Genomic DNA, 25,921 nt, shown 5'->3' with positions numbered 1-25,921 from the left:
GGGCAGCTTCAGCCCTTCAGTGCATCCCACTGCTGTGTCCGAGAGAGGCCCTGGTTAGTGAACCAGGAGCTGCAAATCCAGGTGACCCTGAGGGGCGAGGCCAGCAGCAGGCTCTTGGAACGCAGCATTGATTAAGATGAATGGGATCACATCAAATGTGGAAGGAAATCAGGAGCCTTCTCCCGGAGTTGTCAATGAGTAAACACACAGAGGTTGGATAAGGAGAAGAAAAACCGAAACCTTAAACTCACAGAGGTCGAGGATGAGGGGTCTAAACGCTTCCATTGTTCAGTGGGAAACGTCTCTGGCAGGCTGCGGCAGACAGCCCGCCCTGGCTGGGGAAGTGGGCGAGGGACAGCAGAAACACTGAACTAAGGGTTTTCCATTATTAATCACTCAGTCAATCATGAGCTCCGGCATCGCTGACCAGATGTCTTTAAAGATCCTAAATTTGTCATTCTGCTGATGGGCCCTCCTCTCCAGACTTGCTAATTCACTCAAACTATTATCCTCATTTGTCCACAGACGGCTTCCTACAGCACACTCACCCCTGGAAATGTAGGCTTTGGATTAAATTTAGAGTTGCACAACTACCCAGCCCTGTTCGGGAAAGAGCCTGGCTGTGTCCTGCACCCTTCCTCCCGGACCAAAAGCACTGATGGTGAAATTAACTTGTATTTTCACAGGGAAAGAATTTTAAAAGCTCAAGGTGCAATTCAAACTCCAGGCTACACGTCCAACACTCACCGAGTCAAAGGCCACGACATCATGTGCAGATACTGGCGTCAGGCTGCCCCAGGTTACGCCTCCCTGCGTCCCGCCAAGCTTCTGCTGCATTCCCAGCACAAGGAAGCACTGACGAGGGCAGAGACTAGGGCCTTGGGGTGGGCGGACTCCTTTCCCAACCCAGCAGGGAGGCGGCACCTGCTGGCGGGTAAAACTGCATCCTGAGGGAACCTGACGACATTCTAGTATTGCTCACGCTCTCCCAGACTCTGGTGCCACCTGCAAGCTTGCCCCTTTCCCAGACGGCACCGACTGCGGGACCTGTCTGCCCGTCTCCACCTTGGAAGGATTTTTGTGGGTATCTTTGTTTAGGCTGTCCCGAAGGCACACTCGGGTGCCCACCCGGGTCTCCTCCTCCTCACGCACTGCGAGCCCCCCCCCTTTTCAAGCACTCCGGGCCTTTCGCTACTTCCTACCGCGGCAAGCATGAGGAGCCGGAAACCAAGAACAGGTGGTGGGCGCCAGGGCAGTAGGGCGCATGCTCACAAAGCCCGCCCCGCCCACCGCCCGCGTGAGGCCGCCGTCTGGCCCCGCCCACAGGCCCAAGCCCCGCCCCCTGGCCTCAAGCGTCCTGCTGGTCCTGGAGAAACCCTAAGGAAGGAGCCAGGGAAGGACTTAGTTCTTCTCTCTTGTGTGTGTGGCTGTTCAGGGCCAGGCTCAGGTGCTCTGGCCCTGACTGGCCTCCCAGCGTCCCAGATCAGGCTGGGGCAGACCTGAACACAACGATCTTCCAGCCAGGTGTGAGCGCTTTGCCGCTTCCACGCGGTATACACGATGGTCGTGCCCTTGCCCCTGTGGCCCTGCCTCCGATCCTGGTGAAGCCAGGGCACTGCAGCTTTGGGAGACTCCCTCTGTCCCCACGGCCACCCATCACACTGTCACACGGGGACAATTCTTCCTGAGAGCAGTCCCCAAACCACCCCACGGGCGTCAGACCAAACGGGAGCTTCCCTGCACCGTCTCCCGTGCAGAGAGCAGCTGGGAGGGGCGAGGACACCCCAGGGCGGCAGAGAAGCCGGCTGTCGGCTTGCGGCAGGGCAGGGGCACTCTCCCCGGACTGACCCACCGACAGATGCCGGCAGCCACCGCCCATCTGAGCAGCTACTCCGCAGTCCTGCACTGGGGTGGGTCCCCTAGAGGAGAGAAGAGCCTTTTTCCTTGAGAAGCAGACAACCTACCGCTTGGGTATTTCAATCAGACAGGTGGAAAGCACCGTCATTAGCAGCTGAGCTGTCTAAACCCTCGAGTGGCTTTCTCCCTCCCATCAAGCCCTGGGTGTGGAGAGAGCCACCGGCTAAGCTCTGGCCGGGCGGTAGGCCACTGGCTTCAGGCTTGCTGGAAACAAATGTAACAGAAACATGGGATAAATAGATGACACCATTAAGGCTTAAAGACAACAAGGCGCCAGGAGTGGCCTTTCCCCATGTGGTCCCTTGCCCTGTGCTTTGATCAAATGGGCTAACAGTCCTGTGGACTGATGGCTTCAGTGTGTGTTTCTGGGCCCCTGGAAAGAGGTGGCTGCCTGATCCAGAGCTAAGGGCTGAGCCAAACGCTGCTCTCACAGCACAGAATGCTGGCCACAGGCTGGCCACGCTGGCTTACAGCCAGAAATGGGGCCAGTCCCTGCCTAGACCCTTCTGCCTTGGAGGCCCCAGGACCTAGACCAGGCTCTGTTGGCACCATTTTGCAAACCGTAAGCTTCAGCTCCCTGCGGCGATCACCTGAGAGCACCCAGGCCCCACCTGGAGCCGCTGAATTAAGTCCCTGGGTCTCACAGAAGGACCTCGGGAGAGCCCTCCTCCACGAGGCTGAAGCTCCTCCTGCCCTCGGCTCACAGTGGGAGCCAATGTGAACTCTCTAGGCGGTCAGTCTTGGGGGGCTTTGCACCCTTAAAAAGACATGCCCCTTCTTGTTCGAGGTCAGCTTCCATTAGGTCACTCCACGTGCAGCAATGAAGTCAATCACAAGGTCAGAAAAGGTAAAAATCACCACCAAACCAAACCCACATTGGTTAAAAGACAGAAACAAACCCAGATTTTAGATAAAAGGGACTCAGTTAAGGAAATAAATTTCAATAGCAGCTCTCTTGAGGTGTTTTATGAATAGTGGGAAGTTTTTTGTTTTTTTTTTATTAACAAGTTATTTCTTGGAACAGCCTGCCCCAAACGCTGCACAACCCTGCCTGTACTCTGTCCTTGTCTCCCTGCACAGATTAGCGAATTAAAAGGTAGGTGCTAGACCCCATCTTACAGTTGAGAGACCGAAGCTGAGAGGTCTGGGAAGTTTGCACAAAGCCACAGAGGAAGCACGGGAGCTCGGGGTCCTCTTAACTGTTGTTAAGGAATGGTTCATTCATTGAGTTAATTCAACAAACCAAGCAGTTAACCCTTCCTTGGGAAACACCTCTCGTGGGTCAAATACTATAGGGTAGATACAGGGTCCAGGAGGCCCCAGCCTCTGCTCACGCCCGTCCCACGAGGCAGGAACTAGTCTGACCCCACTGTAAGGACAAGGATCCCCACGCACAAGGAGGAAGAGTGGCTGGTTCTGGCCCCTCAGCCAGCAAGTCAGGATGCGAAAGGGGAATGGGTATTGTCCTGGGCAGGGGCTCCCCAAAGGAGAAGGGGCGCTGCAAAGGCCATGCTGTCTGCAAACCGAGAGCACACGGTGTGGCAGGACCAGAATCCCCAGGCTGTTCACACGGTCAGTGATGCTGGTCCCCGTCCAGCCCTGCAGCCGGGCCAACAGCTGTGGACCCCGTCCAGGCAGTGGCGGTCCCTGCACCAGGAAGGAGAGGATGGGAGGAGGGACAGGCCTGGGATAGAAGTTTTGGGGCCAGAGGGAGGTACCCACGAGCTGTGCACCTACCGAGCAGGCATGCGGCCGGGGGCCTGGGGCAGGTCTGGCTGGATGCCCAGCCGCGGGCTACACCTGCTGAGAGGAGTGGCCATGAACGCGGGGCAAGATTCACCCAGGAGAGCCGGGCAGAGGCTTTCAAGTTTGTTAAAAATACAGGTGTCCTTGGGGCATCCGGGTGGCTCAGTCGGTTGAGTGTCCGACTCTTGGTTTCCATTTGTGTCATGATGTCGGGGTCCTGGGATCGAGCCCCAAGTCTGGCTCCATGCTCAGCGGGGAGTCTGCCTGTCCCTCTCCATCTGCTTTTCCCCCTGCTTGGGTGCAGTGTGCTCTTTCTCAAATAAATTAATATTTAAAAATCTTTATATATCCAAGCCACGACACATGTCTGCTGCGATGAGAGGGAAGAGGGCCAGGACAGGCCCTCAGGGATTGGCCACATTTACAGGGTAGCAGGGGACAGGGAGCCACCGAGCCACGGAGACAGACGACCACGAGGAGGCAAGCCTGGAGAGAGAACCTGGAGCTTAAGAGGAGAGGCTTTCCAGGAGGAAGGGGGGGCTCTGTGTGACGCGCCACTCGGTGCTGGAACAGGCCATGGGGGTGCTGGCCACGGCTACTCGCCCTGTCCAGAGGGAGGTGTGGCGGAAGAGGGGACACCATTCTGGAGAGGGGGAGAGGGGCTTGGCAGAGGGCAAAGGAGCAAGAGGGGTGCAGAGGGAGGAAGGGGCTGGAGCCGGTGGGCAGGAGAGAGGGGGATTCCGCGAGGCGAAGGGTGCCAGGCTTCCCCAGGCAGGAAGGCACCTGCAGCAGAGGCCAGGGCCCTCCTCACCAGCGGGGTGAGTAAGGAGAAGCCCCTGATCCACAGCCATCCTGTTCTGCCCCGGCTGGAGGGCACAGGTGTTTGTCGAGAAGAGAAGCAAGGTGACGCGCTGTGGCCGGCGAGCTGCTGAGAAGGGTGAGCGCACCTGCCGGGGCGGGGGCGGGGGCACGAGGGCGGAGCCGAGGCAGAGCCTTCTCGCGTGGACACGGGCGCCCTGTCTGACCCTTCGGACAATCTCACCCCATCCCGGCCCTGCAAGGGCTCCTGCTCTCCAGCCACCCAGATGCCCCTCTGCTCCCCTGCGGACGTTCTGGGGGGGGGGGGTGTCTCGGAGCAGGACCCCTCCTATTTTCGAGGCTCAGTTCTCGGCTTAAGTGTCATTCTGAGAGCTTGCAATTTCTTGTTCTGTTCGGGTTCCCTGTTTGGAGCCATTTCTTCCCCGTGGCATGGAGGAATTCGAGGACAGAGTGGGGCCGCCCTCCCAGGCCTGCCTCGGAGTCTGCAGGGACAGTAGCGGCTCCTGCGGGAAGGAGCCCTCGGCAGCCCGCAAACCACGCGCGGGCTCCGCAGGGCAGGGCAGAGTCTTCCGTCCCTCCCGGATGCCCCCCGGGATGTCCTTGGCATCTGCCCTGGCGGTCACGGCACCCAGCGGAGCAGCGGCCCGGGGGAGGCGGCCAACCCTCCCCAAGAGGCAGCCGGGGTGCCCCTGCCCTTCAGGGCACTGAGGGCTCAGCAAGTCTGTGACCAAGAGCCCCTCTGGGCCACTCTCTACCCGGGGCTGGGCTCGCCACCCTGACTGCAGGGGCAGGGGCAGGGCCCATTGCCTTAAGGGTCTGCGGGTGTGCAACTGCCACCCCAGGGCAGAAGTGGGGGACTCGGGGGGGCGCAGAGAAGAGCAGAGCAATCAGAATGGGCCGGGCTGGGGGGCTCGGCTCCCAGGGGTTACAGGCGGGCGGGCCCGCGGTTACCATGGGAACTCGGGACCAAGCTCTACCCATCCCACAGCGATCTCCCCGCCACACCCCACCAGGCAGGAGCCCAACCAACGTTCTTTTTTTTTTTTTTAATATGCAAGACTTCAGGATAAGAGGGAGCAAGCGCGCAATAGAGAACAACTTTCTAGAGCTGAGCGGGCTGGGTAAGATTTCTCATGCAAAACAGAAGCGGCGCGAGCTGCCAGCTCCGGTCCTGTGCTTCAGACACTCATTTGCTATGAATACTGTGAAAGCAAGTGAATACATATATTTAAATTTTTTTATGTTGTATGTGATACATACAAAATATATGCAGTGTATAAATAAGTTATGAGGTATAATAATCAAATGAACACTCGTGAAGCTGGTACCAGCCCTCAGGGGCCACCGCCCACGGTCTCCCGTCCCCAGGCCCGCCCCCTTCTCCCTCCAGAAGTGGCCAGTCTCCCCAGAAATACAGGTTTTGTAGAGGACATGCTTTCGTTTCCCTCAACCTTCTCACCCTGCAGCTTTCTACAGATGACTGTCTTTTTTTTTTTCTCTCTTTCTTCCTGCGTTTGTGTTGTTTTGGTGTGGGGTCTGGTGGGGGTCGAACGTCCTTTATCCTGAAATGTTTTCAGGCCAGAGCCCCTCCTTTGGTCGCTCTGGCTATAGTAAAGGTTTGCCCTCCCCTTCGTAGATAAGCGTTCTCAAATGCCGCCACTGAGGATGTCACTGGGACGGGGTGGGGGGGGGGGCTCCTCATGGAAATGAAGAACGGCTTTCAACCAACACGTGGACTTAAAAGGTGCGAACATTGGACTATAAAGCACGCAGTCACCTCTCTACTAATTCCCAGGGAACAGGAAGCTTTTCACATTTGCTAATTTAAAGCTCCTGACAATTCCAAAGGGGAGCTAGGACTGTCACCCGCACCATTTCTGGCTTGAGAAAAGCCAGGCACAGCCCTTTAGCCATCAGTCCAAGCTCAGACAACCAGCAGGCGGAGAGCCAGGGGGACCAGGGCATGAAGGACAGGCCTGTCTCTCGGCCATGGGTGGCCACCTCCAGTTGCCTGGCTCCGAGCCCTCCGTACCACCTCCTCCCTCGCCCTTCCAGTCCACGTGACTCAGACTCCTGGCTCTCAAGACTGGCCCCTTGACTCTCCAGATCTTTCTGCAGCCCACCATCCTGCCACCTCACTGTGCTACCAGCCACTTACTGTCGCCCTGGCTTGCCTGCCCCTCCCACTGGACTCTGTTGGGTTCCCTAAAGACAGGAAGGGGGTCTAGTCCAGCTCGCCATCTCCGGCACATAGCCAGGTGCCTACCACAGAGGTTGTGCTGGATAAAAACATCAGAGTGAACAAACTCCTTACCAGTGGACATTATTCATACCAAAGACGAGAACTGTGATTTCATCTGTAGCATCTGTTGGCTTTCACGTGTGCTAACTTCGAAACAGCGTAACATACACGTTAAATAACTGAAATGTGCTACTGAAATTCACCACTAACTTAAAAGACGATGCAGAGACATGACTTCAAAATCCCACCACGAACTACCTATTCTCCTCGGGCAGGGAGGCTTGATCTCTGTCAACCTCACATTCTCCATTTCTGGAACTGAGAATAGAAAACCTCAGGAGCTCCCGAATCAGCAGCTCTGGGGTGAGGCCCAGCAGGACACGTTTTCATGGGCCCCCGGGGTCATTCTGGTCGCTTCTCAAGTGCAGGCACCACCGGCACGCGGTAATTCCAGTATTATTCCTGCATACAAACTGAGTTCTCATGGAGGATAATTCTTCCCCCGTGGCTCCAGCTTTGGTCCCTGAACAGCCAACTGTCCACATGAAAGCTGTGCCGGTGCCGGTCTACTCCCAAGCCTGGATGTCAGTCACGAGAAGTTAAGCAAAGCACGTGATCACGGCGAGCTTCCTCCCACATGGAATGAGCTAGAACAGGTGTCAGCAAACATCACACCCCAGGGCCCTGTTTTCGTACAGTCTGCAAGTTAAGGGTGGTTTTTACATCTTCCAATGATGAATTAAAAAAAAAAAAATCACAAGAAAAACAATGTTTTGCGACACGAACATTCCACACAATGTTGACGACTTGACTCTTTAGAGTGAGTTTGCTGGTCGCCGGGCTCAGGGATGACTGAGTCATGATCCCGCAGTACCCTGACTCTACACAGCCTCCCTCGCTGTGTCCCATCTTCAAACCCCGCAGCCAGCTGTCGTCCTAACGACACCCGCTGCCCAAGTGCAAATTTGAAAACCCAATCACCCTCCTAAGTGATCCAGGTAACGAACTGTGGGGAAGAAGCCGGATTCCTGTAAAGTTGTACACTTGGTTCCAATACTTGCAAATTGCTTGTCAGAATTTCCAAAATCCCGTCTCATTCATGTGGCTGCATAGAGTCGGCGAGAAGGAGCCTCGTGGTGAGGAGTCTGGGACACATTCTAGCCCATCACCCTCACTTAGAACACGAAGGCGGTTTCAATGGCCGCTGTGCCAGCCAAACTTCCTTTGCTCAAATCTACCCTGTTCTGCAGTGAGTAACTGAGTCATTCATTCTAAAAATCCTGCCGTTCTGGGGACAGTTTTCATTCCCAGCAAAGGGAACTTATTTCCCGTGGTGCCCCTTTGGTTTTCCACTCCCTCAAGTCAGCCTTGGCTACTTGTGGAAGTGGAGCAGGGGTGGGGGGGGCCTCCTTAGGGGCGCGAGTGGGGGAAAGCCCCCTGCTCTTCTCTTCAGAAGGATCAGATCACGTGAGAGCTGACAGGCACTTACAGCTCATCTAATTCAGCCCCTGAAGCTGAACCCAAGGCCCACAGTCATATGGCCCATGTACAGGAAATTTAGGACCAAAACCCATGTCCCTTGACTCCAAATCCAGTGCTCTTGGAAGCATTTCTGAATCCTTTTGGAAAAGGCCTGACCTCTCTTCCATACTACAAAAAAATAAGGATTTTAGGTAAGGACCTTGAGAAAGGTGACCCACTGGGCAACCTGTTCTCCGAGGCGTGGGGGCGGGGAGCCCCCCGGCCAGCACTCTGCCGCTGGGCTCGGGGGAGGGAGCCAGTTTGGGCTTTGCTTTTTGTTCCTTTTTATACTTCCACTCTATTGCCGACTTACTGGGGACCACACAACGCTGCTGCACTGACGGCAAGAATTTCTAAACACCGGGACGCCCGGGTGGCTCAGTAGGTTAAGCGTCTGCCTTGGGCTCAGGGTCCTGGGATTGAGCCCCGTGTTGGGCTTCCTGCTCAGCAAAGAGTCTGCTTCTCCCTCTCCCTCTCCCTCTGCCCCTCTGCCTGCTTGGGCTCATGCTCTCTAATAAATAAATAAAATCTTAAAAAAAAAAAATTCTAAACACCGTTTCTGTTCTTATCTTGTCACCACCCAGTTTGTGGACTCCTCGGCCCAGACACCGCACTGACCAGTCCGGACTGGTGTGGGCATGAAGGGCGCACACACGGAGCCCCAGAGCTCTGGACACCCACCTGGGGAGCTTGCTGCCAGCCGGCCCCCAACGCCCCTGTGGCCTCGGACACTGTCAGGCCCGGTTCTCTCACAGACCAACTGCTGGGAACAGAGCTTCCCCTGGACATGAGCGCCAGCTTCCCCACAGAACGCCGAGGACATCTGCTGTACCGCTGCCTCGTCATCCTAACGAGCAGGTGCCATGCGACACGGGCTAAGCCTGTGATCCCCTGGGCAGGCCTGGCAGGAAGAAGGGATCCTGCACCACGAAACGACGGGGAGCAGAGCTGACCCGTCAGGAATCTGAGACTCTGAAGAACCTAGGGGACTGCTTGTCTCGGGCCTCAGTCACCTTTCAGCAGCTCTTTTTAAAGCAGAAGCGGTCAGGGAGAGCCCAGCTCTGTGGGGCGAAATGAGACGGGACAGAGGAATGAAAACTGTTGAAAACCCAAATGCTTGCAAAGTATAACCCAGGCCACATCTGGCTCATGGCCATTTAGAAGCCGTAGCAGCAAAACCCAGACGGCCTCTCGTGGCGTTCCCTACCTAAACTGAGGCACCATCTTTTGAAAAACCGTGTATTTGGAGATAAGATCGTGCCTAGGAAAAGTCGCAAGAATAGTACAAAGAACGCCCCTTACCCAAATTCACCTCTGTTGTCATAAACCCATTTATTATTCTGCTCTCTCCCTCTCTCTGCCTCCCTACACACACCCTATACACACACACACACACACACACACACACACACGTGTATTTCTCATTGCTTTTGGAGCCCTCTGACTGCGAATCCCACGAACCCAGACCTCCGTGTACGTCCTAATGATAAAGACTCCCACAGACCGTAGCACGTTATCGACGACAGTAACCATAACAGGGATATAATACCTTGATCTAACCTACTGATTTCCAATTTTGTCAACGGATTCCAAACTGTGCCTTTTCCTCTTTTACCGAAAAGATCCTCTGCACTCAGATATCATGTCTGTTTAGTACCCTTGATCTGGCACAATTAAAAGACCAGTTTTATTTTGATGAACGTGATTTGTAATGCAATCAAAGTATCTCAAAAGCAGACGGAACTATTGGAACGCATGAGGCTCCTGCCCAGTTGCCCTATTGAGTTATTTTTTAAGATTTTATTTATTTATTTATTTATTTGGGGTGGGGGAGGGGGGAAGAGGGAATGAGAATCCCAAGCAGATGCTGCGCTGAGCGTGGAGCCCAACACGGGGGCTCGATCCCATGACCGTGACACCACGATCTGAGCCAAAACCAAGAGTCGGACGCTTAACCGACTGAGCCACCCAGTCGTCCCCCCAACCCTCTGGAGTCTTCGCCGCAGTGTGGTGTTTTCATGAGGACTTTTTCCCAGCGAGGTCCCCCTGGGGCTCCTGGACGCACAAACCCTCTGGGAGCGGTCCTGCACTTAGCATTCACACTGTCCCGAGCCCGCTCTCTATTTCCTGCACGGCTGACCACCCTTGAGATGGGCGAACTGGTCACAGAGGCGTGATCAAGTAGGAGCGAGCCCACGGCCGCTGAGTAACCAGATCCAATCACTCCCGTACACTGATTGGCACACATCTTAATTAGGTTTTAATGCAAGTAATTTGATAAGTACTCCTGGCCATCCACTATGGAACTGTCAGCGCTGAAAGCTTTTTATTTAGCTCCTCTTCCGTCTAGAGTCTATACCCAGGCAGCCTCCCCGCTGACCCTTGTCAAAGAACCCCATCTGCTGGTTGCCACGGTAACTGAAGGCGACCAATTGAGCTGAACAGAGTGACTCAGAAATAAAATCTGCAGCCAGAGGAATTCTGCTAAGAGTAATAAATCATTTAGTAAAAGGGGGTCCTCCACCCAGCGATGAGTTGGGGATAATGTGGTGGCAGCAGCCTTCCAGCTCGAAGGGCCGGTGGCACGGAGCACGGAGGCCCTGCTGGAGGGAGGGCTCGGGCAGCAGAAGGAAGGGGCCCATCCCGCCTGGTTGTCTGCCGTCATGGGGGACAAGGAACCAATTCCACCCAGGGTTTCATGTTTGGGCTACAAAATGTTGAATTTTAAAAGTGGCAAGAGAACCAGTCTAGGCTTCCAACACTCCTTCCTCTCTCTCTCTCTCTCTTTTAAGAGCACCAGTAGAGAAAATGCCCCAAGTTGCTCAGGAGGCCACCGTGGCCCCGAGAAAGGAGGCAGGGAGAATGGATACTAAGATTGCTCTGGAATAAGGAAGGCTGCCACCACCTCCTGTCATCAGGCAAGTCTTAGGTGCTCCAAGCAGAAGCCGGCTGTGTCCGATGCGCACAGTCCTTGAGGCAGCTGGAGAGACAGGGCTCGGGTCAGAGCGCTGGGAGCCACCCTGAAGGTTTGTGGAGAGGGTCAGGGGCTCACTCTCTGGGTCCGTGCTCCAAACCAGCAAAGTCAGTAGCCTTCCTAAGTTAAGATTTCCTGAATGAGAGGAAAGAAAAGAAGGGGAAGGAGGGGCCTTCCTGGGGGCTCAGGCCCTCACCCCACAGCCAGGGCTGGGTCATGCCCCCACCCCCAACCCGCCCTTCCCTGGAAGAGCTCCTGCCCGCTCGACTAGGAATCCCCTGTGGGGCAGCAGGGCCCGGGGTTCAAGAAGCGGAAGCCGCAGGCAGGCTGACTCTTCCACAGGCCACTGAAGCTCTCTAGGCCAGTCCCTCAGTGGTGGTGATGGGACAGCCGTGGGAACCATCAACTGAGGCAGGAGGGGAGGGGCTAGAGCTGGGGCCTGTGGTGGGGGACTGTGGTGGGAGGCTGGGGACAGCCTCATCCTGCCAGTGCCTCTCCCCAAGGGCTGCAAACCGGCATTTTAACGGGTGTAGGTAGCACTGCGGACCTCCTCCCAACGCCTGACCCCCAGGGCATGGCAGGACCCTGCACTAGATCCTCCCCAGGGGTAAGTTCCTGCTTTAGAAAAGAGCAACTGCCAAACAGAAGGTAGTAGTTGTCATATGTACACCCCCGCCCCCCATCCTAGAGGCTGCCAAAGACAGGCTTCATCTGAGAGCTGTAGCGAAATCCCGCGCACCGAGTCGGGAGCGCCCGGGACCTCCGCGCCCGCCTCCCGCCGCGCGCTGGCCACTTCCTCGCGCGCCCGCCGCGCACCTGCACCTGCTCTCAGGCCGCCTGCGAGCGCGCCGGGGCCGGGGCCGCCCCTGCTGCAGGAGGGCGGGGAGGGGGTCCGCCCGGCTCCCGCGCCCCGCCGCCCCGTCAGCTCCCCTCCCGCCTCCGCCCTGGGCGGCGCCCGCACCTGCTGCGCGGCCGGGGCGGCTCCGCGGGGCGCGCGGGGCTCTGCGCTTCGGCGGAAGCAGAGGATTAAGCCACGTTGCGGTCGAGGGAGGAGAAGGGCGACAGCCTCATTAACTCCAAGCTCGCGTCCCCATCTCTTCCCCTGCGCAGCGGTGGGGGAGAAAAGTTTGGGCTGGGAAAGGTGCTGCGTGACCGTCTTTGCTTTTCTTAGCTTTTAGGTCCTTATTCGTGAACCAAACACGGATCGTTTGATGACGGTCCTGGAGGGCTCGGACTGGAACAGGAGAAGCATCTCGACTAATAGGCCGGAGAATACCGCGGCCCGCGTAGTTTCTGTTAGTGATTAGGCTGCTCGGGTCACTTACTGGAAGGGCCGCACATCCGAAGAGCCCGAGGAAAGGAAAGTTACAGGGGCTGGGGTACGACCTCGCTTTGTCCGCCCTCCCATCACGCTCCCGCGACCCAACTGTTGTTTTAGGATCTGTCCTAAAATGTGCCCCGACAAACGGACTCTGATTCCGTACAAACAGTCCAGGCGGGTGCTGCTTTCGGACCGAGCTGCTCACTGACATTCCCTCCGCCTCCTCACAGAGGTACCCGAGTTGCACTTCCAGATAATACTTCCCATCGCTTTGTCTCCACTCACTCACTCTCTCCAGTTCGCGTCCGTATTTCAATTCCCAGATACTCTTGAACTTTTGCACACGCTGCCAGTTTGAGCCCGCACAGAATAATCAGTGTATTAATTCCACTCGGAGAGAGTGGGGTTTTTCTAACACAATCTGCGCAACCTGAACTCTTTCCTTCAGAAACACTTTGCCTTTAAAAAGAAACTCCCAGCATGAACCTCATGAGAAGCGACATGTAACAGACAGTGCATGTGGCGCTGGGCATGCCGCTCAGAATTAAAAGAGAATTTTTTACTTTGTTTCTTCGGTGCCATGTGCATAATGTACATGTGGACAAAACTGACATCAGACATTTAAAGCAAAAAGGGATGGGGGAGGGGGATGTGATGGTGGCGGGAAAGAAAATGTGTTGATAAAAACAGTAACTTCTGTTAATCTACATTTTTCAGTTACTGTCTTAATTAAGAATGTTAGGAAATATGTTGCAGTTTAATTGCATTGTTTCAAGAAATTCTAATGCTGACAAATTTGGGCCCATGTACACTTGGATGGTGAAAGGGATTAAAGTGGTAATTTCTTCCAACTGGGAGATAACAATTAAAATTATACTTCCTCCTCTGCGCCCCTCCTTCCTCGCTCCAGATCCTACATTCAGAAGACAAAGTAAGAATAGCCTAACACTTAAGGTGTTCAACATGAAATGAGCCCTGGGTGGGGTGACACAAAGGCAGGTGTTTTTAACCTGTGTATATGAGTTAAGAATGATTTTTTTTTAATACAAAGAAGTCACAAAAATGAAATAGTACTTTATCCGAAATTTCTGGGTGTCAATCGGTATCCTTGCAGCAAATCGTTATTTATGAAAGAAATCAGTAACGATCTCCAAGTGATTCCCAGATGACCCCGTGTCACACAGTAAAAATCGTTTGCCTCAGCCGTGAGTATACAAAAACGATGACAGTGTGAAGACACGTTCAGATTTCTAGATGCCGAGCCCTTTCCTCCCACTGGAGCCCAGTTGTACATGCTCGAGGCTGCCTTTCTTTTGTGTGTGTGTGGGGTGGGGAGCCTTTGTATCATTACCCAGCAAAATAAACTACGATGTATTTTCACTGCTCAAAGCACCTTTGATAGAAATTGTAGTAGACAAGATAGCTTCTTATTTCCCAAGCTTACACTTTTGTAACCTCTTACTTGCTCCCATTCTCTGGGGCCTGTCCAGTTGGGCTCCCCATCTGTCATCAGGGAGGTGATGACTCAAACCATAAAGGAGGGGTTCGGGTCCCCTGCTCTCCAATCCCACAGTGTGCGGCACAAACCAGGCAGACCAGAGACTCCCACTGAACCGTCCAGCTAGGTCATCAAACTGGCTTGATCATTTGGCCAGATAAATCGACCAGTTTTTTTACTGAAGCAGCTACTCATCCCACCTTCCGGGAACCACAATGTAGGGTACACCATGGCGCCCTGAGTTGGTCACCCGTCCCACTGAGAAGGCAGACCCAACTCTCCAGCAGCTAGAGATGCTGCATTGTATATGGAGAGGCTCTGAAATGACAATAAAAGAAGATCTGTTGGTCCTAGAATGCAGCTGAAATGCCCAAAGAGCTTGGCCAAGACAACTCCAAAGATTTGCTCTCGCTGGGAGGTCTCCGGGCTCCTTCTGCCTCCATTTCTCAAAACAAGAAGGGACAGAGAATTTGACCACAGATAAAATACTGCCAGTGCACCCCCAGAATCACAGTGTGTCGACTCTTAAACTTATATTGACATTTTGTATCAGGGAGTAGAGTGCGGAGGTCACTGAAAGTGCTCAGTAAACGGCATGCGCAACTGAAAAGTCCAAAGAATCCACTGCTATGGAATTAAGACAATTTTTTTTTTTAAATGCCGCACACAAGATCCAAAAGAGCAAAGGGACAATCTCTTATGTGCTCCCTGGGACCACATAAAACTCTGAGCTGACCCACTAAGGAATGAAAATTTCATCTCCTGGGGTTTCTGGAAATTCTGGTGGGAGGACACAAGCCCTATGAGCCTGGCAACCTCCTGGGGGAGAGGGGGAAGGTGGGCAGACCTTTGTCAGGAGGGGCGGGGGGGGGGGGGGGGGGGGGGGGGGGCCTCCCCCGGGGACCCCCCCCCCCCACAGAGGGCCGCAGGGCAGGGGCCTTGCAGAGACCACCCGGAGCAGGACCAGAGCCTTATTAATTCCCAGGTCGGAGAGAGAGGAGAGTTCCAGGCGGGGAGAGCCGGGAGCATAATTCGGAGTTGCAAAGTTCTGAGTCAATTCTGGGAGTTCGAAGAACACTAAAAGAAGAATACAGAACACTGGGGGAGAAAAAAGGGAAGCAGTACCCGCCCGAGGGCCAATTGCCTCTCCAGCAGCGGCAAGGCTGTTCCTGGGCTCGCAGGACCATTTGTTCCATTACACAATCTCCTGAAGCCATTTAGAGAGAGCTCAAACAACTGCGTGCACCAACACGACACATGGCTTCCCAGCCCGCCTCCTTGCTGATCCAGACGCTCCAGCCATCTTTCTTTAAGATGCCATATGGTTGGCAGAAGCCTGTAGATCTCGCAGCACATCTGCTTGTACGTTTCTTCTTCCCCTCCATCCCCCTAACAAAAGAGGGGCAGGGAGACGGAGCGAGAGGAGGGCATGCGTGTGTACCCCTGCCCACAGAGAGTTATTTCTTTGGAGGCTGCCTAAGGAAACAAAACTATGAAAGGGATGATCGCGAATTATTCAGGACTCGCTCGCTTTTTTAACGTGACAACATGGCGATTTGTTTGCTTGTCATGATTTTAAAACCAGATTAGAAAAACAAAGGATGGCCTGGCTCCCTTCTTCCAAATGCCCGATGACTTGCAAACCACTTAGCTCTCCCTCCGGGAATCCTCGTGATGCTGTCTTGCCCCCCGGAGAGGGACAGCACCCTTGCCTGAAGCTATTCTTCCACTCCTTTTCGGTCAAGGAAGACAGACAAGCTGCGAAACTAGCAGATACCCAGAGCCCGCTTTGTTAGCAAGCACGGCGCGGCTGTATGCTAATGAGCCGGCACCGACACACGGCTTTTCGGTATGATGAGCAAAGATTGTTGACACTGTTGAAATCCTGGCTCTCCTGGCCTGTGAGCGCCCGGGCTGCCTCCTTGGAATCCGGCCCCCAGAAAGACAGGCTGCAAAAAAATAATACATTCTACTCTCCTGATGACTGAAATCTGGCCATTGGTAACTTAGAGCAGTTGGGAGTGGGGGAGGGGAGCAGGGACTGGGCGAATATTCGAAAATATTTGATCAGGCCGGGGATCAGAAAGACACAGGTGAAAATGATGGGTTTCTTCCAAACTAAAAAGTTAAACCTGGTGGGCGCATGTGAGCAATTGGGGCCAGGACGCTGGAGAGCAGGGGCAAGGGGCAGTCAGGACAGCCCCTGTGACATGGGGACAGCTGGGACCTTCCCTCTGCAGATGGGACTGCCCGACTGGGGGCACCCCTCTGCTCCAGGGGAAAAGCTAAGTTTCCAACCTTCTTGTTAATGTGTCTGAACCATGTACTGGTTGACCACGTGTGGCTTCCCAAGTCCGTGGAAATGAGACATGGGAAAACAGCGCCCAAGTACTCCCCCGACAGCTGACCTTTTTTTTCTTCGTAAGTCAAAGAAGGGTGGCCAAGGAACTCCACAGTTTAAGCGCCCAGCACGTGAAATGAGATACCCCTTTACCTGCCCGGAAACTCTAAGGGACGCGCATTAGTCTTTGGATTTCATAGGCTGAGGCTTAGGGAAGATTAAAAAAAAACAGCAGAAGTTCAGCAAGGCTGTGTAGCTAGGACTGTCAAACCCCAAAGCCACGCCGATGTCCTGAAGTCCAGTAGGCTCCAGGTGTGAAAGGACGCTGTCCAGACACGCTACCCCCCGTACCCCCGCCGGGGATCTGCCCCGGCTCCAGGGTGCCCACCTGAGCGGATCACTGTAGGCCACGAGCAATAGAGTAGTTCAAATTCGTAGGCAGGCGGGGAGGGAGGGGGGCACCAAGCTGTAAATTCCGTTTACTTGTAATCTACACTATGAATGAAAATTCATGTAAGTGAAATGTAAAAACATGAGGAGCGACTAAAAAAGCATTGAATGTTATGATGAAAGTTTCAGAATGCAGCCATTCAAAAAGTGTGCCCTTCAGATCATCCCCCTTGGGGACGGCGCAAGTCTTCCGACCACACAACCACTGCCCAGGTCCCCGGGACGCGTTCCTTCTGGAACTCCCTTCCCTGCCCCGGGCTTCATGATTGGACACAGACACAAGTCTGTGAGTGTGTAACAGATGCCTTTCATCAAAATCGCTCTTTTCAATAGAAAATACACGCAGCGCATGTTATACCGCTCAGTGATGGCACCGCCACTCAGACTAGATGCTGGGAACCTGATTCTTTTTTTCTTTTTCTTTTCATTTTATTTTTTGGGGGGAGCCCGATTCTGTCACCAACAGGAACAATCAGCTGTTATTGACAGTTCTGTTGTTACCACTGAGATGGGCTACGAGAATGAGGACTCTGAATTAAAAAAAAAAAAAAATCTAGGTTTAAATCTGAGCTGGATCTCAGGCAAATTCTTCTAAGCTTGTTTCATTTCCAGTATTCTACTACCTCCCAGGTCTATTTGGAGAATTAGAGACGGTGTGTAAAGTGCCTGGCACTTAGTAGATTCTCAATAAGTGAAAATACGGTTATTACTAGTATTTTCAATAAAGTGTTTCAGAGCGTATGCAAGGTGCTTCCATATCCATGTGCTTACCTAGCTCTGAAAACAGCCCTGGAATACAGGAAGTGTTTCTTCCACCAAATGAATGAAGAGTCAATAATAAAATAGCACTGGGGTCCCTGGGTGGCTCAGTCGGTTAAGTGTCTGCCTTCAGCTCAGGTCATGATCTTGGGGTCCTGGGATCCAGTACCACTTTGGGCTCCCTTCTCAGCAGGGAACCTGCTTCTCCCTCTGCCTGCTGCTCCCCCTCCCACTGCCCCTGCTCTCTCTCAAATAAATAAATAAAATCCGGGACGCCTGGGTGGCTCAGTTGGTTGGACGACTACCTTCGGCTCAGGTCATGATCCCGGGGTCCCGGGATCGAGTCCCACATCGGGCTCCCAGCTCCATGGGGAGTCTGCTTCTCCCTCTGACCTTCTCCTCGCTCATGCTCTCTCTCACTGTCTCTCTCTCAAATAAATAAATAAAATCTTTAAAAAATAAATAAATAAATAAATAAAATCCTGTAAAAAGTAATAACAAAAACAATCAATAATATGAGCTTTTATTATTGTATTGGAGCCTGTTCTCTGTGCAGTTACTGCGCTAAGTGCTCTTCCGGCTATTTTTAAATCGTCAACAGCAACCTTTTAAAGAAGGGATTATTGCTACTATCATGAACCTCATTTTATCAGAGATGCCACCAATATCCTGCCTAACTCACACAGGAAGTGGAGAGCTAGAAGGCGATCCCAGGTCTGTCTTCTGAACCCAGGATCCAGATAACAGCTATAAGATAGTGCAGATAAAAGCCAGATTTGCTTAAAATCTGGTGCTCCTTTGTCTCTACCACGTTGTCCTTGGGTGGAACTTACTACTGGACATCTGACAAGGAAGTTTCCTAGGATAAAACTGCTTGTCTCCACCAAATGTCCGTGTCTGCTAGGAAATTCTACAGGGTCGGTGGTTCCAGGCTCCCTTGTGTTCACGTACATTCCCACAGAGCTGGAATGCTGGGTGCTCCCGACAGCACAAGGAAAAAGTAAAGCAGGACACGACAGGTGCATTTGAATGCACTACACACAGACACGCACACCGACAGAGCTGTCGTTAGCTGTCTGGAATCTAGTGTAACATCACTGAGACTGTCAGAAATTCCTTATCAAGAAAGCCGTCTTCAAATACTGATTAACTATCAGTAGAACACTTCTAAATCCAAATTCTCTGCTAGGGCTGCTCGAACATTTGGAGGCTGCTGATCGGATGCTGCTGTCAAGCCTGGGGAGCTGGGGAGCACATATGCACCCGAGCAGACTGCTCTCCCCACGCAAAGCCCTGAGCTCTTCCTGAGAACCTCTCCTCTGGGGCAGCGGGACCCCTGGGGCTGTCATCTCAGGTGAGCTGTGCCCCCGACCTCTGCTCTGCTCTCTCCCTCCCCTGACTGGACCTTGACTGATGCTGAAGGCACTGTTGCATGGCTGACTTCAACCCAGTTCAAAATGGAATAGGATTTTAACCAACCAACCATCCACATTTGCTCTCACTGCGATGCTTCCAAATTCATAAATCTTTGGTCACGTTTCTAGTCAACAGTCAACAGCAGCTTCCGGGAGGGTCTGAGCAGAAGAGATTGTGAACGGAGATGTGGTACTTGGGATTGAGTGCAGGAGAAACACAACGTGCCCCACGGGTTTCAAACATAAAGGATCTAAGTCTTTCACGAGTATTCTGGAATGCATTCTTTGTGAGGGAGCACTCTGGATACTCTGGATCTGTCGGGGGGGGCATATTCACGGTCCCCCTGAGAGCGAGACCAGGTTCCCCAGAGGCAGACCTTGTGAATTGTTTGTCCTTCGTTAATTTCAGGAGGAGTCCCGGATGGCAGCCCGAGAACAACACCGCTTTATTCCGACTTAGCTGAAGGTGTGCGGAGGACCTCAACACCCACCTCCCGGGGCACAGTGTGAGCTCTGACGATGTGGTTCTCTGAGCAACTCACACAGAGACCACTGGTTGAGAACCTTCTATTGCCAGGCACTGTTCGGTACATTTCTGGGTAAGAACTCAATGCAGTCCTCTTAAGAACACGGCGAGATACAGAACGCCATTGTCATAAGTTTATAGATGACACGTGAGGCCCCGTTAAGCAGCCTGCCCCAATCACACAGCCCAGAAGCCGGTGGAGCCGGTAGTTGAAGCCAAGACGTCTGGGTTCGGAGCACACAGCCCTGACGACCCTTCCCTCCCACGACCCTCACAGATGGAGCAGCAAAGGGTATGCTTCTCAGCCTGCCAGCCGTGGGAACTTGGCACTACTTAGCCTCTGTGCCCAGAGTTCTTCAGGGTAAAGTGTAACTGTTACCACACTTGTCCCACCTGTCTGTCGCACAGGACGTTGGGAGACTTTACCCAATATTCGTAATCTCCCGCGCGGGCTTCTCCGCTTCCTCTTCCCCACAGGCAAAAGTCTCAGGTGGGCCCGATGGGTTGCGAGCTCTTTGAGGAGAGAACCGGCGTCTGCTGCATTTGGGCAGCCCCCGGGGCCAGAGCTCCCAGTTGGCTGTGACTACCTAGGGGTCCACACACACAAAACCAAGGAGCTCGGGCTTTGGTGGCTCAGGAAGGAGCAACAGACGCGTTCACCCTGCATGTGTCTCCGATGAAAGGGGAAGGCAGTGGGGTCAGCCAGCCCCACTGAGCACACAGGGACGGTCTGGCCCGCAATACGCGAGGGGAAAGCAAGGGCCATCTTCTCTTCTCGAAGCCCCAGGGTCAGCTTTGTCGTCTGCCCGTGGTGCTCGGGGCTCCGAAAACCACTACCACGGCGAGGGAATGAAGGCGGCTAACGTGACGGGAGACGAGATTAGATCTAAAACAGAGACACTGCCTTTCCAGAGAGAGAGAAAATTGTTAATACAAATGAACAGCTGTTTGGGAAGAAAACATTATTTCCCAAACCCAGACAAAGCTCTATTTATTACATTTCAGAGACACTTAAATTATAGTGTCTGAAAGCTATCCCTCACGGGTATCTGTGACACCTAAATTATCCCCCAAATCTGAAAGGTTAAGCCACAATAAGGGCGTTGCTGTGAGAAAGACTTACAGAGAGAAAGTTCCTCTTTTTCCTCAAAGGAGCAGGTGAATAAATTTAGTGTGGAGCATAAGCAAATGAGTACTAAATTCCAGCACTAAACTTTCTGGAAATCCAACAGAATCTCAGACTCACAATCCATTCCAAGATGCTAATGTACACTGTTTAACAATCTGAATGTGTTGTTCCCTATTCCCACTGGCCCCTTTATATCCTTGTGTCCACACAGGCTCTCCTGGCGCTCGACCACACCGAGCTCCGGGCCTGCCCGGGTGCCCCACAGAAGTCCTGGAATGTTCTCTGTGCTCACTGTGCCGGGCCAGTCCTGCTATAGGAGGGGCTGGACATGGCATCAGCCCTGACCCTCCCACCCACTCTGACCCTGCCAGGGGAGACCTGGGCTCACCCCCACCCTTTCCACAGACTTAGCTGCGTCTGACCACCTCGGGGCATTTCTGGAGAGTAGATTAGCATATTCTGGGAAAAAATTCTGGCTAAGGGGGGAAATATTAGATTTAGTTGGGTCTAGGGCAAGTTAGGCAATGGGTCACGCGGCCAGATGAGGAGGCGAAATCCATAATCTCCTGAGATGCTTACAGGCCCTTCCGTCTCTGCTCCCTTAACTGGGGGTGACTTGAACTCAAAGGCTAAGGGCTACCCAGCAGTGTTTATCCCCTCTACAAGCACACTTGCTTCTCTCCTTTCTTCAGCTTCTTCTTCTGTTCTACCTTACTCCCGACACACCTTGTGGGGTGTTGTTCAGCTTAGTAAGTTAGCAAAGGCTTGAGATTTCTCGAAGGAGAGGTGTTATGGTGTTATGTAAATACACAGTATTATTTTGTCTTTATTCCAGCAATCCTGGTTTGAAATAGTTCAGTGTGTGTAAATATGTTTAATAATGTGTATTAATTAGATTTTTTTTTAGTAATTCCCTGGCATCCCAGTTAGCCAAGGGGTAGCAGGCTTACTTGTATAGTGAACTAGTAAGGATAGTCTCAGACAACTATCCACTGGTCTTTGTCTCATGCAAATCGACTAGCAGAATCCACTCAGTGTTTGTGGTCATGGGCTTGGAGACAAGACAGAATCACCAAGTAGTGACCTCTCTTGAAAACAAAGAGTCAGGTTCACCACCTATCAACCAGCCTAACCCAGATAAGAGGAATGAGTGTGCAAGCTCCCCGTAAACAATTAGTAGGACCAAAGAGCCCAAGTGTGCAATATTCAGGAAGAAAAAATAGTTTAAGTACCACTGACACCAGCATGTGCTTTAAATGGAAATTTCCAAAAACAAATATTACTCTGAAGGTCAAATGCCCATCAGGGTCATGTTAACTCTTGCTAGTGACTTTTGTTCCCCTCTATGAATACAGTTTTTGTCCAACCCTGTCAGCAATGTCAGGTCAAGAAGATCTGACCGTGGCAACCCAATTATCTTTTTTTTTTTTAAGATTTTATTAATTTATTTGAGAGAGAGGTAAAGAGAGAGCAAGAGCACGAGCAGGGCCAGGGGCAAAAGGAGAAACAGACTCCTTGCTGAGCAGGGAGCCCAATGCAGGGGTTGATCCCAGGACCCTGGGATCATGACCTGAGTTGAAGGCAGATGCTTAACCGCTGAGCCACCCAGGGGCTCCAACTGTCTTGACAAGGTTCTGAATAAAGGGTTATTTCCAGCCTTCTCTCTAGACAAGAGTCACCTATACCTGCTGGATCTCCTAGGAACACTGAGAGTTCACACTGGTTACACGGACAGGTATTTCCAGTAGATACGGCTTTTTAAATATCCTGTGTGGGCATGTGCCCATGTGGCAGAACGGTCTCGTTATCCTCCCCATCACAGATGGCAGAGAGTACCTCCCATGCAAATGGAGTCAAAAGCACAGGCTCTCGAATTACCATAAAGACGGGGAGAAGGTGTCAATGAGTTACTGAAAAACTCACAAAACTCATCATCTGCTGGGTTAAATGAGTAATGTTACCATAGAGAACATTTTTTGTTATGTATATTATTTTCTCCCTCCCAAGTTAAAAATCTGCTCAGAGACCCACACTGTGATTGGGTTGTGCTCTACGGGCATTGTAAGGAGTGTGTGAGTCAGGATAGTGTTGGCTAGACCGCCACAGGGACACTCCAGGCTGGCGGCCAGAGCCACTGGGAGATCCAGTGAGGCACAGAATCGTGCCTGGATATGGCGAATATAGGGGAGTTCAGGCGGAAGTCACATGCTGCTTCTCATCTTGGGTCTTAGGTCTAACACGATTTTCCAAAGTGTGGAGTCCATAGAATCTTATTAGAAAAAGTGCCTTTTTGCCTTTTTTTTAAAACTCTCTGCATACACCCTGCTCTCCTTAGGAGACAAGAATCACTCCTCTGCAAAGCCTGATCTGATCCCCGTCCCTGTTCCTTCTTGCGTGTTTCACATCACGGCTCATACAGCATCAGAACCGCGTCCAGCAAGAAAGCTCTGTCCCTTGTGAACAGTGGCTGGTTCTCACTGGTACCCACAATGTCCAGTCCAGAGCCTGCACCATGGGTAGGGGTTGAATCAAAGAAGGAACTGTCATGCCAGCCCTCACACGGCACTCATAAAGCGCCTATTGGCCTGAAATCAGATGGCATCACAGTGTAAATTTAAAGATTTGTTCCCCCTCTCTATGTAGGGAGCTTTTAAAGAACCACTGGCCGGAGCTGCCATTTCCACCTTCAGCCAAAGTAGAGAGCTAGTGGCATTTGTAGAAGTCATGCTATTTCTCCCTTCCGAAGAACGTGGGCTTTTTTTTTCCCCTAAAAGAAAACCTGATGAAAGAAAGGGCAGTGCCTCAGTGCAGAGAAGGCCTTGGGGACTTTCCAGGAAAACCATTTCATTGGCAGCAGCTGGAGACCCAGCTAAAGCTCTTTAAATACCATACGCGCTAGAGATGCTCATGTGTTCTAGCTGACCGAGAGGCGGGGACTTGAGCGCTGCGGGAAGAAAAGACCACAACTTCCAGCGGCTCAACAAACATTTACCCGACACCCTCAACGTCCTCTTCCCCAGGTACTGAGAAATGGGGGAGAACAACACCGATAGGATTTCACTCCAAGGAGGTCATGTTGTTGTTGGACTTGCGGGAATTATGCCAGGATGCTTCTGGGAAAGTTCGAGGAGCAAACCCCGGCTGGTGGAAAGGAGGCAAAGTCAAATCCAACCTCCTCGGACTGAGAATGAGGGAATCACTTAGTGATGTCATCGAGATGACGTGACTCAGCTTTGTGTAAACAGCATTCTGAACGCGTTTTCTTTGAGCTCCGGCCATAGCAACTACCCAAATACATTAGATCCCGGCCCCTCCCCTCCCAGAGGTCACAGGGCTTCTAGAAAGACCCCTGCACATGGGAAAGGAAGGCAGCAAACAGGTGTGTGAGGGGCGGGCCTGGGTGCAGGTGCTCTGTCTTCGACTTCAGATGAATTCATTCAAGAAAGCTACTCCGTTGACTCCACAGCATCGTGTACTACTGATGAACAGAAAAAGGCACAACGGTCCATTTATATGCCCCAATAACCCTGAAATAGAGGAACTAAAATGGACCGTCTCACTGGTAACAAAGGTTTCAGTGCAATCAGTTTCAAAACACAGCAGATTGGTAACGTACTTCCAATCTGGCTGGACGTGCCAAGAAAGAGAAAGTGTTTCCCATCGAAGCACATTCTTTGAAGACTAAGAAAATGGACTTTTAAGCCCTTTCAAGGACTCCGCTAGTCATGCCACAGACAGTCAGCAGGAACTGCTGCGGGACTGCAACAGAGACAGCAGAGATGCCGCCTTCCCCAACCAGCGCGCGTGGGATCCCGAGGCCGGGGACACCTTGCCCACCACAGCCGGGAACAGTCAGGCTGACCCACTGCACTTTCTCTTTGATCAACCTTATATCTGACTGTATTTTAGTAAATTATCCATGTAGTTGTATTTTGACAGCTCTCTTTACAGCAGTAAAACAAAATGTGTGCATCGCAAATGGCAAAGATTCAAATTTCAGCTATGTTTATCCAAAATAGCACTGAACTGCTTCTGTACTTATGCTATACTGCCTACAGCTTTACGGAAGGGAAGACAGATGGGATGAATTTAGCAGGGAAACAGCTGTGGCTTGAAGAAGAGACAAGCAAAAGTTTTGCTATCAGGCTTCATTATGTATCAAGGTACCAGTAAAATGTGTATCCGTAAGGCAGCCAAAAAAGTGTTTTTCATTTGACTAGTGATAATTACCCTTTCTCAACAGCTGACAATGTTCTAAGTGGCATTAAATAGGTATAATAATTAGGCAATAAACTACAACAGGCAATGCCTCGCTGGGAAGCGCGGTTCCCCTCAGGTGAGCTGGAAGGTGCGGGCCGGGGGCTGCGGACTTCAGCCCCTGGAGGGACGCAGCGAGCCCGCCGAGTGGGCTGGGGGCAGCGCACACAGATAGGACACGGGAGAAAGAACCCCCCCCCAGGTGAGACCAGACAGCAGGAGCTTCTCAGCGTGACTGTGACGTCACCGAAAGAAAGTCACACACTCACCCCCCAGCCTTGTCATCGGACTCTTCATGATTAACGTGCCCCCTTGGCCCATTGGCCCCCCACCCCCTCGCCGCTTCGCACCCCCCCCGCCCCGCCAAGACCCTCACTTCCTCCAGCTCCTGGAAATGGAGCTTTGGGCTGCTAATCCTCCAAAACATCCTTGTCTGTGTTAAAATGTCCAACGAGATGTTCCCCAAGGCGGGCCCGTGTCAACTTTCAGAGGAGAGGACGTTTCCGGGCTTCACGGCGTTGAGGTGGTGATCGGTCACTTTGCCAGTTAAGACAGCTTGGATGAACCACCCCTGGCTGGCGCGGGCTCCATCCCGACCTGCAGCCTCAGGGAACACTGACAGTCGTGCTCGAGACCCTCCAGTACAAAGGAGTGCTCATGGCACAAACTGTGTTTAAAAAAGAAACCCGTGCATTTTGTGGGGTATATATATACACACACACACACTGATATATAATGTATGTATATTATTAACACCTGATAAATTGCTCCATGAAGTAGATTTTTTTATAAATCTGATTTGTGCCACGCCGACGAATAGCAGCCTCACGCTCCACCAGATCCGCAACGTGGATGCTGCCACGGTGACAGGAAGGAGCCAGACAGAGCCTAAAAAAGGCACCTACTGTGACGTCCAGGCAAGAGAGCTGGTGTGGCAGTGACACTCGGTGGCGCAAGGTCTACCCCACTGCCTCTGAGCGCTAACACGTGGGAAGCATTAACCTGC

The 25,921-nt window shown here is 52.6% G+C and overlaps 1 protein-coding gene across 1 annotated transcript in view; it reads right to left on the bottom strand.

Moving 5' to 3' along the window:
- The window catches only part of LOC111150884 (serologically defined colon cancer antigen 8), a 259,368-nt gene that overhangs the window by 11,080 nt on the left and 222,367 nt on the right, over positions 1-25,921 (bottom strand). The gene's annotated exons all lie outside the window — the stretch shown is intronic.

The sequence above is a fragment of the Enhydra lutris genome, unplaced genomic scaffold (assembly GCF_002288905.1).
Source record: "Enhydra lutris kenyoni isolate GAN:26980312 unplaced genomic scaffold, ASM228890v2 scaffoldscaffold24, whole genome shotgun sequence".
NCBI classification, from domain to species: Eukaryota; Metazoa; Chordata; class Mammalia; order Carnivora; family Mustelidae; genus Enhydra; species Enhydra lutris.
The sequence above is the reverse complement of the archived record's forward strand: the minus strand, read 5'-3'. Positions and strand labels throughout refer to the sequence as shown.